Consider the following 13,451-nt stretch of genomic DNA (forward strand, 5'->3'; position numbering starts at 1 on the left):
GGGGAACAGCACCAGCAGAGCCCAGCCCAGCCGGGGTGCCTGAGCTGCAGGCCGAGGAGTTACCTGCCCGGGGTGAGTTTGGCCCAGACTTTGTGCCCTAAGGACTGGGCTGGGGGCACTCTGCTAACCAGGGTGTGACAGAGCAATAGCTTGTGTGGGAGAGATGCCTGCAACCCCCATAGGGACACGACTCCCAGCAACAGGCAGCGGTAAATTGATGTCCCCTCCTTTGGTGTCCTCAGGGCTCTGCCAGTTCATATCAGCTGGACCCTGGAATCTCTCTCGCTCTGAGTCTCATACTCAGTTTCGCCACTTCAGCTACAGCCTGGGGCTGGTTGTGGGATGGGGCCGTGTGCACGGGCCACATTCCCCAGCTGCCCTGGGCCTGGGGCAGCACCAGGCCTAGGCCCTGCTCACGCCCAGCGCTGAGGGCTCAGGGGAGTTACGTGCTGCCTGGCCCTGGGGCTGCCCCTCTGCACAGGCTGGGTTCCCTGCAGAGAGCTGGGGCTGCCCTGGTGTAAGTGCTGCAGGCAGAGGAGTTACCCGAGGGGTGCGTCTGGCCCAGAGTCTCTATGCAGCGAGGGGAGAACTGGGGGGGCAGAACCAGGCTCCGATTCCAGGGTCTGGCCCAGGAGCCGTCAGAGTTGGGGGGTCTGACTCCTTGGCTCTGCTGCTTGCCTGCTTGTGCCCGGGGGACAAGGGGAATCTGGGCCCATCGGCGCCGCCAGGTGACACTCAGTGTGAGAGACGTGGTTGCGATGGCTGAGCCCAGCCCTGCACCAGTCCCATGGGACAGGGCTGTGCCCAGGGTGGGACCTCCCCAGAGTAGCTCCCCCTGGCTCCCTCAGACCTGCCAATTATACACTCCACAGGCATTTGGGTAGGGGTGCAGAGAGGCAGGTACTTCCCACAGAATTCCTTCAACCTGGGGCTGGTGCTCAGCTACAAGCTAAGAGACCCTGCGCTCTAGGCCCAGCTGAGTGTTAGTAGCTTCCCTGTGATCTCCACTGCCCCTGGTACTAGCCCAGCGCTCCTGCCCCCGCGGTTCAGCTCACTCTGGTCAGTCACCCCTTGTATGGACAAGGAAGGGCTGGGCAGGTCGCTTGAGCAAGGCTGGGAACAGAGCAGAGGGCTCCAAAACACCAAACCCCCAGTCACATCCACCTTGTCTCCCTGCCTGTCACAGGCAATGGGGCAGATTTCTGGGCTTGGCTCTGCTACCTCTACCCACTATCTGCTCGCAGAGCCGCCCACCCTCCACTGCTCTCTGGGAGCTGACAATGTGTCATGTCTCCATACAGAGACTGGTGCACACAGAGGATAACAACCTACTTCTCCCACCCATCACCCCGTTCACCTGCCTCTGGATTCTCTCTGCCACTGCACGGGCAATTGTACTTGCTCTGCCGAGCCCCACTCTTACCCGCCACGCTGAGGTGCTGGGCAGGGCTGAGATGGGATCTGTTCACCCGGTTGTCGCTCTCCTTGATCTCGTACCCGCAGGAGTAATTCCCGGCACTGCCCCCGGACACGGCACGGACATAGTTGTAGGTGATCTTCCCCTTTACGCTCCGCTGCGATGAAACCTCCTCCCCATCACAGCAGAGGACGATGCGGGTGGCCGGGAGTTGGGAGAACACAGAGCATTTGAGCAGCACAGAGCCCCCTGGCTGGGCTGACGTTTGGTTCAGGTAGAACACTGGGGTTAGGAGAGCGAAATGGGTGAATCCATCAGTAGGGCTGCCCCAGGTATGAACTGGGGGAGCCCAGGGAGCTGTATGCAAAGGAAGCTGGTTGCTGTGGATGCAGTTCACAGCTGCGAGGTGGTTCACGGGCTGTGGAGGAGCTGTGGGAAAAACCCCAGGGAGCCTGGATGTTCCACATGCGGATTGGGGGAGTCTGGAGGGTTTAGTCTTCCCCCAATTCCCCTGGGTACCTGTGAGGTCACTGGGCAGCCACCCACAATCCCCTGGAGCAGAGCCAGGGAGCTCCGGGAAGGGGGAGGTGCTAACGTGGCTGAGAGCAGGAGGGGGCAACAGGGATCATGCTGAGCGGGGTGTGAACGTGTGCGGGATGCACGGCCCCGTGCGAGCGACGGTTGAGATAGCCCATGTGCATGGAGCACAGTGCGGATGGCTCCATAGCATTGACACCCTCTATAGGGCAGGGCAGGAGGGGCTCTCCCTGCCCAAGGGCTGCAGGGTCTGGAGCAGGCTGTTATTGCAGCACAGCTGGGTAATGGGGAGATACTGTCAGCTCTGCGGGGGAGGGAGAGCCTCACATAGGGGGTGCAGCATCTGGCAGTGGGGGTGGAGCTGGTTCCTGAGAGGCCAAAGAAATAATGATAATGAATTATAACCTTCTGCAGCAGGACACCTTTTCTATCAATGCAAACCCCTCTGGTGTGATTGAGTGAGTGAGTACGTTGAATGTGTCTGGGACAGACAGACAGACAAACGGACTCAGCGGGAGCTGAGCAGATCTCCTGGCTGCTGGGACTCTGTGCTGGGAACAGAAAGGGGACGTGTGGTTAGTTTCTAAGGTTCCTCTCCAGGGACAAAACCCGCCTGTGACAGACAGGGAAATTAATCCCTGATACCTGTTTTGGTGAAGAAGAAAACCAGGCAGGACACTAGATTTGGGGCAGGGCAGATCCTTCGCACAGAGACCTTGGCTGAGCTGGGGCTGCCTTTCCCCTCAGCTCTCTAGAGGGCCAGACTCTTAGCTGGTGTACCCTGTTATTGATTCCAGTGGAGCGAAACTGATTTACACCAGTTTGGTATCTGGTCCAGTAACTCTCCTAGGGTATGTCTACACTACCACCCTAGTTTGAACTAGGGTGGTTAATGTAGGCAACCGGAGTTGCAAATGAAGCCCGGGATTTGAATTTCCCGGGCTTCATTTGCATGTTGCCGGGCGCCGCCATTTTTAAATGTCCGCTAGTGCGGACTCCGTGCCCGCGGCTACACGCGGCACGAACTAGGTAGTTCGGATTAGGCTTCCTTTTCCGAACTACCTGTACACCTCGTTCCACTCCGGTTGCCTACATTAACCGAACTAGGGTGGTAGTGTAGACATACCCATACTGATTTCCATTTCTCTCACACTAAAGAGGCTTTGCTGACAGTCGGGGACAGGGTTTTCTCTGTTTCCTCCCAACCTGCTATGAGTTAGCCCAGGATTCCCATGTACTCACCGAGAAGCAGGAAACACAGAGACAGGAGCATTGAGACGGTGGGGGGCGGGGAAGGGGGATGATCAGGTTAAAAAAGCCCAGCTGCAACTGTGCCTGACAAAGTCAGGTTGGGACAATCCGTAATCACTCTGGTCTACCCCGTCTGCTGCCCAGGGTTGGATGCTCCAGCCAGCTCCTCTCCTTGCTCCCAGGCCCCCAGGGGTCTGAAGGGCTCAGGCAGCAGAAACGCTGCAGCCTCTCTCTGACCTGCTCTGTCCGCTCCTCAATCTCATATTGGTCACTGCTCCTTGTTTCCTGTCCTGCATCGCCCCCCTTCCCTGCCCCGACCGCAGCGTCTCTATTTAGGGCTGGAAGATTGAGAACCGACGGGGCCTGGTTTGCTTGTTTGCATCTAAACGTATCACTGAGGAAATGCAAGCTGCCCATATCTACCTAGGGACTGAGACAGCCCCCGGCTAGAGGCACAGCTGGGCCAGGGTGAAAGGTTGCAGGACGACTGGGGGGCTGGGATTTTGCCTTCACCCTGGTTTCCAGTCCCTGGTGAGAAGGACCCAGCTCCACCAGGGGAAAATTCCTCTGGACTTACAGGGAACTTACATGAAGTCTGGGCCTTGTGTGGGACCCCTGGCAAACAGACATTAACACCTGTGCAGGAAACCAAACAGCCGAGGGCAGGCTCAAGGGAAATTTGTCAGGTGTACAAGGAAGAGGAGTTTTGGAAGCAGTTTTCCATAGTAAATGGTGCAGAAGCGGATTGCCCTGAGATGGTGGGTGGGCACATTTCACCCCTGGGCTGCAGTCAGCTCTGCACAGCACTGGACAGGGGAGGTACAAGGTGGAGGGCACAGATATTTGGGGATGGCTGTGGGAGTTAAGATGAACAGTGGATGGTCAGTGGAGCACAGTGTGACCCTACCTGATAGACACAGCGCCCAGAAGACAGCAGCCTGAAAGAGGGTAAACACGTTTCACAATTGGCTCCCAATCGTTTTTTTCATATTTTCTCCAGTTTTTCCCTTTTCTTGGTGGGAAAGTGGAAACAAGGAAGCAAGAGGAAATGCAAACTGTGAAACCTTTCCCCAAAAGTCATGAAAATTTGAAAGTGTTCCATTAAAAAAAATCAGCTGGTGGGATCTGGAGCAGCCCACGGTGGGATTTGACTGCTCCAGATCCCATCCCAGCCAGAGCTGCAAACACAGCTGATACAGGAAGGAAGAGCAGCCACAGAGCGAGTTCCCCTGCTGCACAGACCCTGCAGCTGCCTCACCACATGGCAACTGAACGGAGCAAAGAGATGGCTGCAAAAAGCTAAGAAAAGACCAGGGCTCCTCTCTAGGCTAGTGCGTAAACAGTGACTTGAAAGAAATCAATTGCACAGAGCCTGGATTAGATTAGATAATTATTTGCATAAATACCCGGCATTGCCTGGGGAAAATATAGTAAAAGGTGTGAAGAATGAACTACATGAATGACAGTAGCATATTTTATTGGAAATGCTTTTCTCTGATACATGACTTTAAGAAATTAACATAGCTAGTGCTTACAGAACAGCAAATCCCATGGGGTCTCTTTTCTCAATCCCTACCAAGCAGGAAGGCCCATCTTCCCTTAAAGACTCTGAAAACCAATGCCGCAGCCTCCTTGCCAGAAGCCCTGAGAAATGGAGGGGATGTCTCCTGGGCTCTGCAGCAGCAGCAAATCACTGCTCCCCAAGTAGCCACTCCCCGAGTGCCTTCAATGCAAGCTCCATGGGGCAACCTGAATGGACTTCCTAGCGGCAGCTGGACTGATCAGAAAAAACAAAAGACCTTCAAACCAGGTGCAATGAGTGATACCTAGATGATCAGAACATGCAGCACCTGAACATACCTGTTCTAATGAGAATAGGCTGTTCTGAGTGTATGGTGTACTCCTCAGACTCCACAGTGCTGAAAACCTTGTCCTCCTACCCACCTCCTCTTTGTACTGTGAGCTGAATCCTGCAAAGTGCATAATGCCTGTGGCACTTGCTGGTACTGCACGCAGCCCTGCCAGGAGAACGCACACAGCCCAAAGGAGGGTGAGTGGTGGGATGGCTCATTTGGGTGTGGGGAGAGGGAAGTAACTGTAACTTCTAAAAGGGGTTCAGTCATAGCCCGGCTGTGTGAAGATGTTGAGAGTTGTGATAGCTGGAGGCGTCTCCCAGACACAATTAGCAGTTTATGTTCATGGTCGTACATGTAAAGGCCAGAAGGGACCAATGGGCCCATCTAGTCAGAGTGTCTGTCCAGGCCTGGCCAGAGAGACTCCCCCAGGGATCCCTGCTCTGAGCTGCTAACTTCTGTCTGAGCTAGAGCCTGTGTAAACTGGGGGGATGGTCCCACTATTGTGGGGCACTTTCCTGTTCTATGCACTGCCCTGGTGGGTTTGGCTAGAGAAAGGAGCTGAGTCCTTTAGCTCCCACTGCCTTTAGCCAGAGGCCTCTGACTTCAAGGGCTCCCCTTCCACTCTCCCTGGGTATGTCTACACTACAGCACTAATTTGAATTAAGCTAATTCGAATTAGTGCATCTAGACCTAAAAACTAATTCAAATTAGCATTTTGCTAATTTGAGCTAGCATGTCCACACTGAGTGGACCCTGAACTGAAGTTAAGGCTGGCCGGAAGCAGTGCCAGCAGGCCAGCAGGTTAGGACTTAGAGTGTGGAGCTGCTGCCTCAGGCTAGCCAAGGGCTGTGCTTAAAGGGACCCGACCCCCACCCCGGACAGACAGTTCTCAGGGTTCCCTGCTTGCTTGTCTACCTCAATGAGGAACAGCAAAGCAGTCCTGGCTTGGAGTGCCCTGAGTGCCCTCACTCAGCACATCACAGCACTCGGCCATCAGCCCAGCTGCACTTCCCACAGGCTGCCATCCGGGGGGGTCAATCGGGGGGCTGTCAGGATCCAGGAGGCCCTGCAAGAGAGCTTCCACCCCAAGGAGACCACAGAGCCACCCAAGTCCTCCCCATAGGGGGCTCGTAGCCCATTCCTCCCTCACCTCCTTCCACTTACCCCTCCCTAGCCCCCCTTCCTGATGTAAAAAATAAGGGACACGTGTGTTCAAAAATAGAAACTCTCTTTATTTAACAAAACTGGGGTGGGGGGGAGAAGATTAACCTCTGGGGAGACTGTGAAAAGGAGATGGGAGAGGGGAAGAGAGAGGGTGGGAGAGGGGAGGGGGAAACCTGGGAGGAGGGAGCTGGAAGGAAGAAGCCAGGGGAAGGAGGAGGCGGGGAAGTATCAAACTATGGTATGTCATATCTTCAATACTGTGTACAGATGTGGTCTCTTCACCTCAAAAAAGAAATTTTGGCCTTGGAAAGGGTTCAAAAAAGGGCAACTATGATGATTAGAGGTTTGGAACAGGTCCCATATGAAGAGAGGCTAAAGAGACTGGGACTTTTCAGCTTAGAAAAGACTGAGGGGGGATATGATAGAGTTCTATAAAAGCATGAGTGATGTGGAGAGTGAAGAAAGAAAAGTTCTTCACTAGTTCCCATAATAGAAGGACTAGAGGACACCAAATGAAATGAATGGACAGCAGGTTTAAAACTTATAAGCCAAAGTTCTTCTTCACGCATCACATAGTCAACCTGTAGAACTCCTTGCTGCAGGAGGCTGTGAAGGCTGGGACTATAACATAGTTTAAAGAGAAGTTAGATAAATTCATGGAGGTTGGGTCCATGGAGTGCTATTAGCCAGGGGGTAGGAATGGCGTCCCTGGCCTCTGTTTGTGGAAGGCTGGAGATGGATGGCACAAGACAAATCTCTTGGTCATTGTCTTCGGTCCATCCCCTCCGGGGTACCTGGTGCTGGCCACTGTCGGCAGACAGGCTATTGGGCTAAAAGGACCTTTGGTCTGACCCAGTACGGCCATTCTTATGTTCTTATGTTCTAAGCTCAGGGCTCAGGGTCGGGGTGTCACTGGACCAACTTGATTTTCATGCAAACCTGCTCCTGGGTTCGCATGTGGCTTTTGGTGGCCAGGCTGGCAGCTATCCTGCCCTAGACGGTCGCATTCCTGTGCCTAGTGCGGAGGTCGTGGACTTTGGAGGCCTCCCCCCAAACCTCGATGAGGTCCATGATCTCTGCACTATACTAGGCAGGCGCCCACCTCTTGTGGCCCCAGGCAGGCTGCTGTGAGCCGCCAGCCTGGTCCTGGGAAGAGGCGGAAGGTTGGGTGACAGCGGGTGTCTGGCTTGTGCCGTGCCAGGTGCAGGGTGTGACAGACCGGGCCATGTCTGGGCACAGCTGAGGGCGTCTGCTCAGGGCAAATTGCTCAACTTTGGGGCTCCTTACAGCCCCCAGACTGGTGACCTCTCCAAACAGGCCACAAACCAGTCCCACAGAGTGCTTCAGCAGCCTGCCTGAAACCTCACGAGCAAAACCCCTCCGACACCCCAGCAATACCCGTGCCCCAGATGGCCCCGGGCCTCATACACAGGTGGGGGGGTCTTATAACCCAATCTCACCTACCCCGAACGAGTTCTGTCCGGTTCCAAGAAACCAGCCACAGATCCCTGGTCAATTTACCCTCTGGATCTTACCCACAAATCACGCTGAGCCAATCCTTTAGAATCTAACATCTAAAGGTTTATTACCACAAGAAAGAAAAGCATGAGAGTGAGGCTGCTAAAGTATCATACGTTACATGCATCGAATCTCCCAATTCTCGATGCAGGCTCTAGCAGAGATGTTACAGCTGCTAGCTTAAGAGTCCTTGTTGTACATCCTAGAATCAGGATGGGTCCACAGTTCTTTCTGGCTCTTCGATCCCTGCACTGCTGCCTCTGGGATGAAGAGCTGAACTGAGTACCAAGATAGAGTCGACTACATGGACTCTTTATACATCCTTCCTGGTCTCTTCTTGGCTGCAGCAGGTCAGCTGGCCAGTGGCCTATCCCTGTGTTCCCTGCTGGCAGCCCTCGGGTGTCAGCCCTCATTCTTTAGGTGTGTCCTTGGCCCATTGAGTGCCATTGTCCCACAGGGCCTCGCTAATTAGCATGTCCATAGGCCAGGCTCTGCCCAATGCTCAACCACATGCAGGGAAATATTCAGTATCCATATAAGTACATGCTTATAATTTCACACACAGGCATCATACAATCACATGAACAGCTTACATAGGATTAGCAGACAGTAAGCTTCTATTCAACACCTCACATGGCCCCCTTTTATACCATTTTTGGGGCCAACACCCCCACCCAGGGGTGCAGCAGTGGTCTGGCTGCTTCCCTCAAATTCGGTAACATGACACTCCCAATGCAAAATTGATGCAGGAGGTGATGCTAGTAACATCACTGAGGGCATCACACGGGTTCCCCCGCCCTGGACAAGGCGTCTGCCACAATATTCCCCTTCCCCCTTATGTGGACTATATCCATGTCGTATTCCTGCAGGGCCAGGCTCCAGCGCAGCAACCTGGAGTTGGTTCCCTTGGCCTTGTGCAGCCAAATCAGTGGGGCGTGGTCACTCAGCACAGTGAACCTCCTGCTGTACAGGTAGGGTTTGAGCTGCTTGACAGCCCACACGATGGCATAACACTCCTTCTCAATCGTAGCGTAATTCTGCTCCGCGGGGGACAGCTTTTTGCTGAGGTACGCCACAAGGTGTCTCCTGTCCCCCGCCCTATCCTGCATCAGCACCGCCCCCAACCCAATGTTAGAGGCATCGGTGCACAACCAAAAGGGCTTGTTGAAATTCGGGCTGGCCAGCATGGGTTCCTGGGCCAAGGCATTCTTTATGCTCTGGAACACCTCCTCGCAGGCCGCTGACCACACCACCCGGTCCGGCCTCTCCTTCTTGGTGAGGTCCGTGATCGGGGCTACAACCTCACTGAACCCCTTCACAAACCTCCTGTAGTAGTTGGCCAGGCCCACAAACGCCTGGACCTGCTTCTTTGTTTGGGGAACCAGCCAATTCTTAATGGCCTCCACCTTCAGGGGCTCGGAGCGCTCCGCCCCACTGCCCACCATGTGCCCCAGATAGGTCACCTCTGCGGCCCCCATCCTGCATTTGGACACCCTGACAGTCAGGTTGGTCTCCACGAGTCGCCACAGCACCACCCCTATGTGATTGAGGTGATCCCTCCAGGAGTCACTGAAAATGGCCAGGTCATCAATTTAGGCCATGGCGAAACCCCCCAGCCCTTGCAGGATCTCATTGATCAGCCTCATGAAGGTGGCCCTGGAATTCCACATGCCGAAGGGCAGCACCTTGAATTCATACAGGCCAGACTCCACTATGAATGCAGATTTTTCCTGTGAATCTGCATCCAGGGGGATCTGCCAGTACCCCCTAGTCAGGTCCAGAGTACTTATAAACCTTGCCCCCCCCAGCGTGTCTAACAGATCCTCTATTCTGGGGGTGGGGAAGGGGTCAGGCTGCGTAACAGCATTTAACTTCCTGTCATCTACACAGAACCTCATGGTCCTGTCCCTTTTAGGCACCATCAAAATAGGGGATGCCCAGGGGCTCCGGGATCTGGTGATTACGCCCATGGCCAGCATGCTCTCCACCTCCTCCTGAATCTGCCTCTGCATCTCCCCCTTGGCCATATAGCCTCTGCTGGGTGCTGGACGGGGCCCTGTTGTGTGGATAGAATGTGATATCCTGTCCGTGAGCCCCGGCCTGTTGGAGAACATTCGCCGGTGATGCTTCAGCAGTGCCAGCAACTCCTCCCTCTGCAGGAAGGTCAAGCCCTCCCCCATCTCTGTGCTCTCAAGGGGTGTCTCTTCCTGACTCTCAGCCACCATATCCACCAAAGGGACAGACATGGCCTCCTCCTCAGCACAACAGATCATGTTCACATTCACCTCCCTCTCCAGGTATGCCTTCATCCTGTTCACGTGCACCATCTGCACCCTGCCCCAGCCAGGGCCTTCCTCACATCATAGGTCACTTCGTTCACCCTCTCCACTACCTCATAGGGCCTGTTCCAAAAGTCCTGCATCTTATTCCTCCTCACCGGGTCCAGCACCAATACCAAGTCCCCTATCTCAAATGCCCTCTCCACAGCATCTCTGTCATACCAGGCCTTCTGGGCCCCTTGGCTGTCACTCAAGTTTTCCCGAACTAACTCCATCATCTCCTTCAGCCTGTCCTTGAACTGAATCACATACTCAGTCACTGGCTGCCCTGCCACTTCTACATTGCCCTCCCAGGCATCTCGAATCAAGTCCAGAGGCCCCCGGACCTGCCTCCCATAGAGCAGCTTGAAGGGAGCAAGCCCCATGGAGCCACACTCCTGTAGGCATACAACAGGTAAGTCAGCAGCAAATCCTAGTTGTTCTGGCGCCTGTCCACATACATCTTCAGCATGGACTTCAGAGTCCCATTGAACCTCTCTACTAGCCCGTTCGTCTGTGGATGGTAGGGGGTAGCCTTCAGGTGCCTGACCCCGCACAATTCCCACAACTGCCTGAACACCACGGACATGAAGTTCGACCCACGGTCAGAAAGGATTTCCTTGGGGAAGCCCACCCTGCTGAACACAGTGAACAAGGCTGTTGCCACCGTCTCTGCCTCCACGTTGGACAGAGCCACGGCCTCCGGGTACCTCGTAGCAAAGTCTATCACCACCAGGATGTATTTTTTTCCATTTCTGGAGGGCCTCAGGAATGGGCCCACAATATCCACTGACACTCGGGCAAAGGCCTCCCCAATAATGGGCAGAGGCTGCAGGGGCTCCTTGCGGGGCCCCCTGGATTCCTTCCGCTTCTGGCACAACTTACAGCTTCGGCAATATTCTCTCACCGACCTGAACATGCGCGGCCAATAGAAGTTCTGCTCCAGCCTGTCACAAGTCTTGCCCACGCCCAGATGCCCTGCGAACAGACCGTCATGGGCCACCCTCAACAATTCCTCCCTGTACGCCTCAGGCACCACCAGCTGCCTGCGCGTCGCTGCCTGGGAACCCTTCTTTCCCAGTGGGGGCTCCCTGTATAGCAGCCCCTCTTGTATGAGAAACCTGCCTCTCTCTTCAGTAGCAGGGGCCTGGTTCTGTGCCTCCTTCCTGGCTCTCTCCAGTGACTCATCGCTCTGCTGGGCCTCCCGGAACTCCTGCTGTGTGCCCCTCAGCGCTAGAGATGTGTCCACACCCTCGGATGCCCTCTCAACCTCCCCCACCTGGGTCACACTCTGGGCCTGATCTCCCTCCACCCCGCTTCTACCTGCCGGGGCGTCGGTTTCACCCCCATATTCCTTCTGTGACCTGGTCACCACATTAACCTGGCTAGGCATATGCGCTATGTCGTTCCCCACCAAGACATCCGCTGGAATCAAGCCACCAACACCTGCCCCCTGAAGTCCCCCCACTCGAGATGGACTCTAGCTACAGGCAGGCTCACCGAATACTCAGACAAGGCCACTATTGTTATACTGTCCCCGGGCACCATGTCCTCCGTTTTCACGAGGTGTCCCTTGACTATTGTGATGTCAGAGCCAGTGTCTCGCCAGCTACTGCACCCAACTACTTTGACTTTCGCCTCCCCCATAAATTTCTCACTGCCCTTCCACGCCTCCATCCTGACATACCGGGTGAGCTCACTGCGCCCTCTCACTCCTCCATAGGTTACATTGTTAATGTTAGCCACTGCATTGCTCACATCTGGACTCAGGGTGGCGTCAGAGGCCTCGCTGGGGTCCGAGAGCCTGGCCTGTGTGCACACTGTAATTGAATTGGCAAATGCATTCCCTGGACACTGCAGCATAAATATAGCCTGGTATCCCAGTAAACCCCCACAGTGTAAACATAGCCTAAGTTATTCCCTCTGCCACAGAGGAGGGATTCAATGGAAGGTTGTGTCAGACCTGGTGGTTTTGATGTTCCTTTTGCCCTTACTGTTCAGGGCATGTTTCCAAATGTGGCTACTCCTGCTCTGTTTGATCCCCCTGCCTCTAGTTGGGGAGCAAGATCTTTATGTTACTGCCTTTCACAGATATACAGAAGGCTTTTTTCTTAAACTGTGTGTAACCCATCTGCCAGGTAGCACCAGCAACAGCCAGCACTGGGTTCAATATCTAGAGGTTCCTCTTAATCCATCTAACATAGAACTGGCTCAAGTCCCCACCCAGTTACCTGAAAAATTCACATAACACCCCTGTGCACCTCTGAAAGGCAGTGCTCTCTACACACACACAGAGGCTATGTCTACACTGGCAGCTTCTTGCACAAGAACAGTTGTTCTTGTGCAAAATCTTGCCTGCTGTGTACACTGCACGTGCAAGTAAATTTACAGTATAGCATTGTAAAACAGGGCTTCTTCTGGAAGAGTTATTCCTCTCCCCACGAGGAATAAGCTCTCTTGCACAAGAGCTCTTCCAGAAGAGGGCTGTGTAGACAGGCAACATGAATTTCTTGCGCAAGAAGCCCCTATGGTTAAAATGGCAATCAGAGCTTTCTTGCGCAAGAGAGCGTCTACACTGCCATGGATGCTCTTGTGCAAAAGCACATGGCAGTGTGGACACGCTCTTGTGGAAGATTTCTCTCACAAGAACTATTCCGCAAAAGAGTTCTTGCACAAGAAGATGTAACCAGAGAGTCTGAGTGTAGAAAAGAAACTTCTAATTAAACTTTTAATGAAAGTGGAAAAAAGTAATGTGGCATTAATTTGGGAAAACACCACACACAGGGTTCATAACCAAAGCCATGGGTAACAGTGAGACCCCAGGTAGTCTGGGCAATGTCCTTTTCCTCTCAGGTTCTTAAGTCCAGCAATGGAAGTGTTTCTTTCACGTGCTCAGCCCTTCTCTGTTCCCCTCTGCCAGTCGCTGCCCTTGGTCAGGGCAGACCCACAGTTCAGAGGCGCAGACACAGACATCACTCACTACCCATCTACTCACTGCTTTCTGGCACCACCTTGCTGGCTATTCTGCAGGCCCCTCATTACACCTCTGCTGGCTTGTGGTGGATTTGGCTCTGGGCCCAAAGCACAGTCCCCAAACTGCAGTATTCATTGGAATAAGTTTAAATAATAGAAGAGTCTTGTTCTGGAGCCTTTCTTTAGCTCTATCATTGAAAGAGGTTGAACCAGAGGACAGGTTACCTGATGACTAAGGGTATGTCTAGACTGTTCTGTATCCAGGGAACACGTTTGCTCTTCTGCTTTTTTTGTGGAAAAGCAAATGCACTCATTCAGGGAGCCCTTTTTTCCTCTTTCGAGGAGACGTGTATTTCTCATCTAGATGGGACCAAATGAAGGAAAAGCCTCTTCCAGAAAAGCAATCAGAAGTAGACC

The sequence above is a fragment of the Pelodiscus sinensis genome, chromosome 18 (genome assembly GCF_052426305.1).
Source record: "Pelodiscus sinensis isolate ZL-2025 chromosome 18, ASM5242630v1, whole genome shotgun sequence".
Classification (NCBI taxonomy): domain Eukaryota; kingdom Metazoa; phylum Chordata; order Testudines; family Trionychidae; genus Pelodiscus; species Pelodiscus sinensis.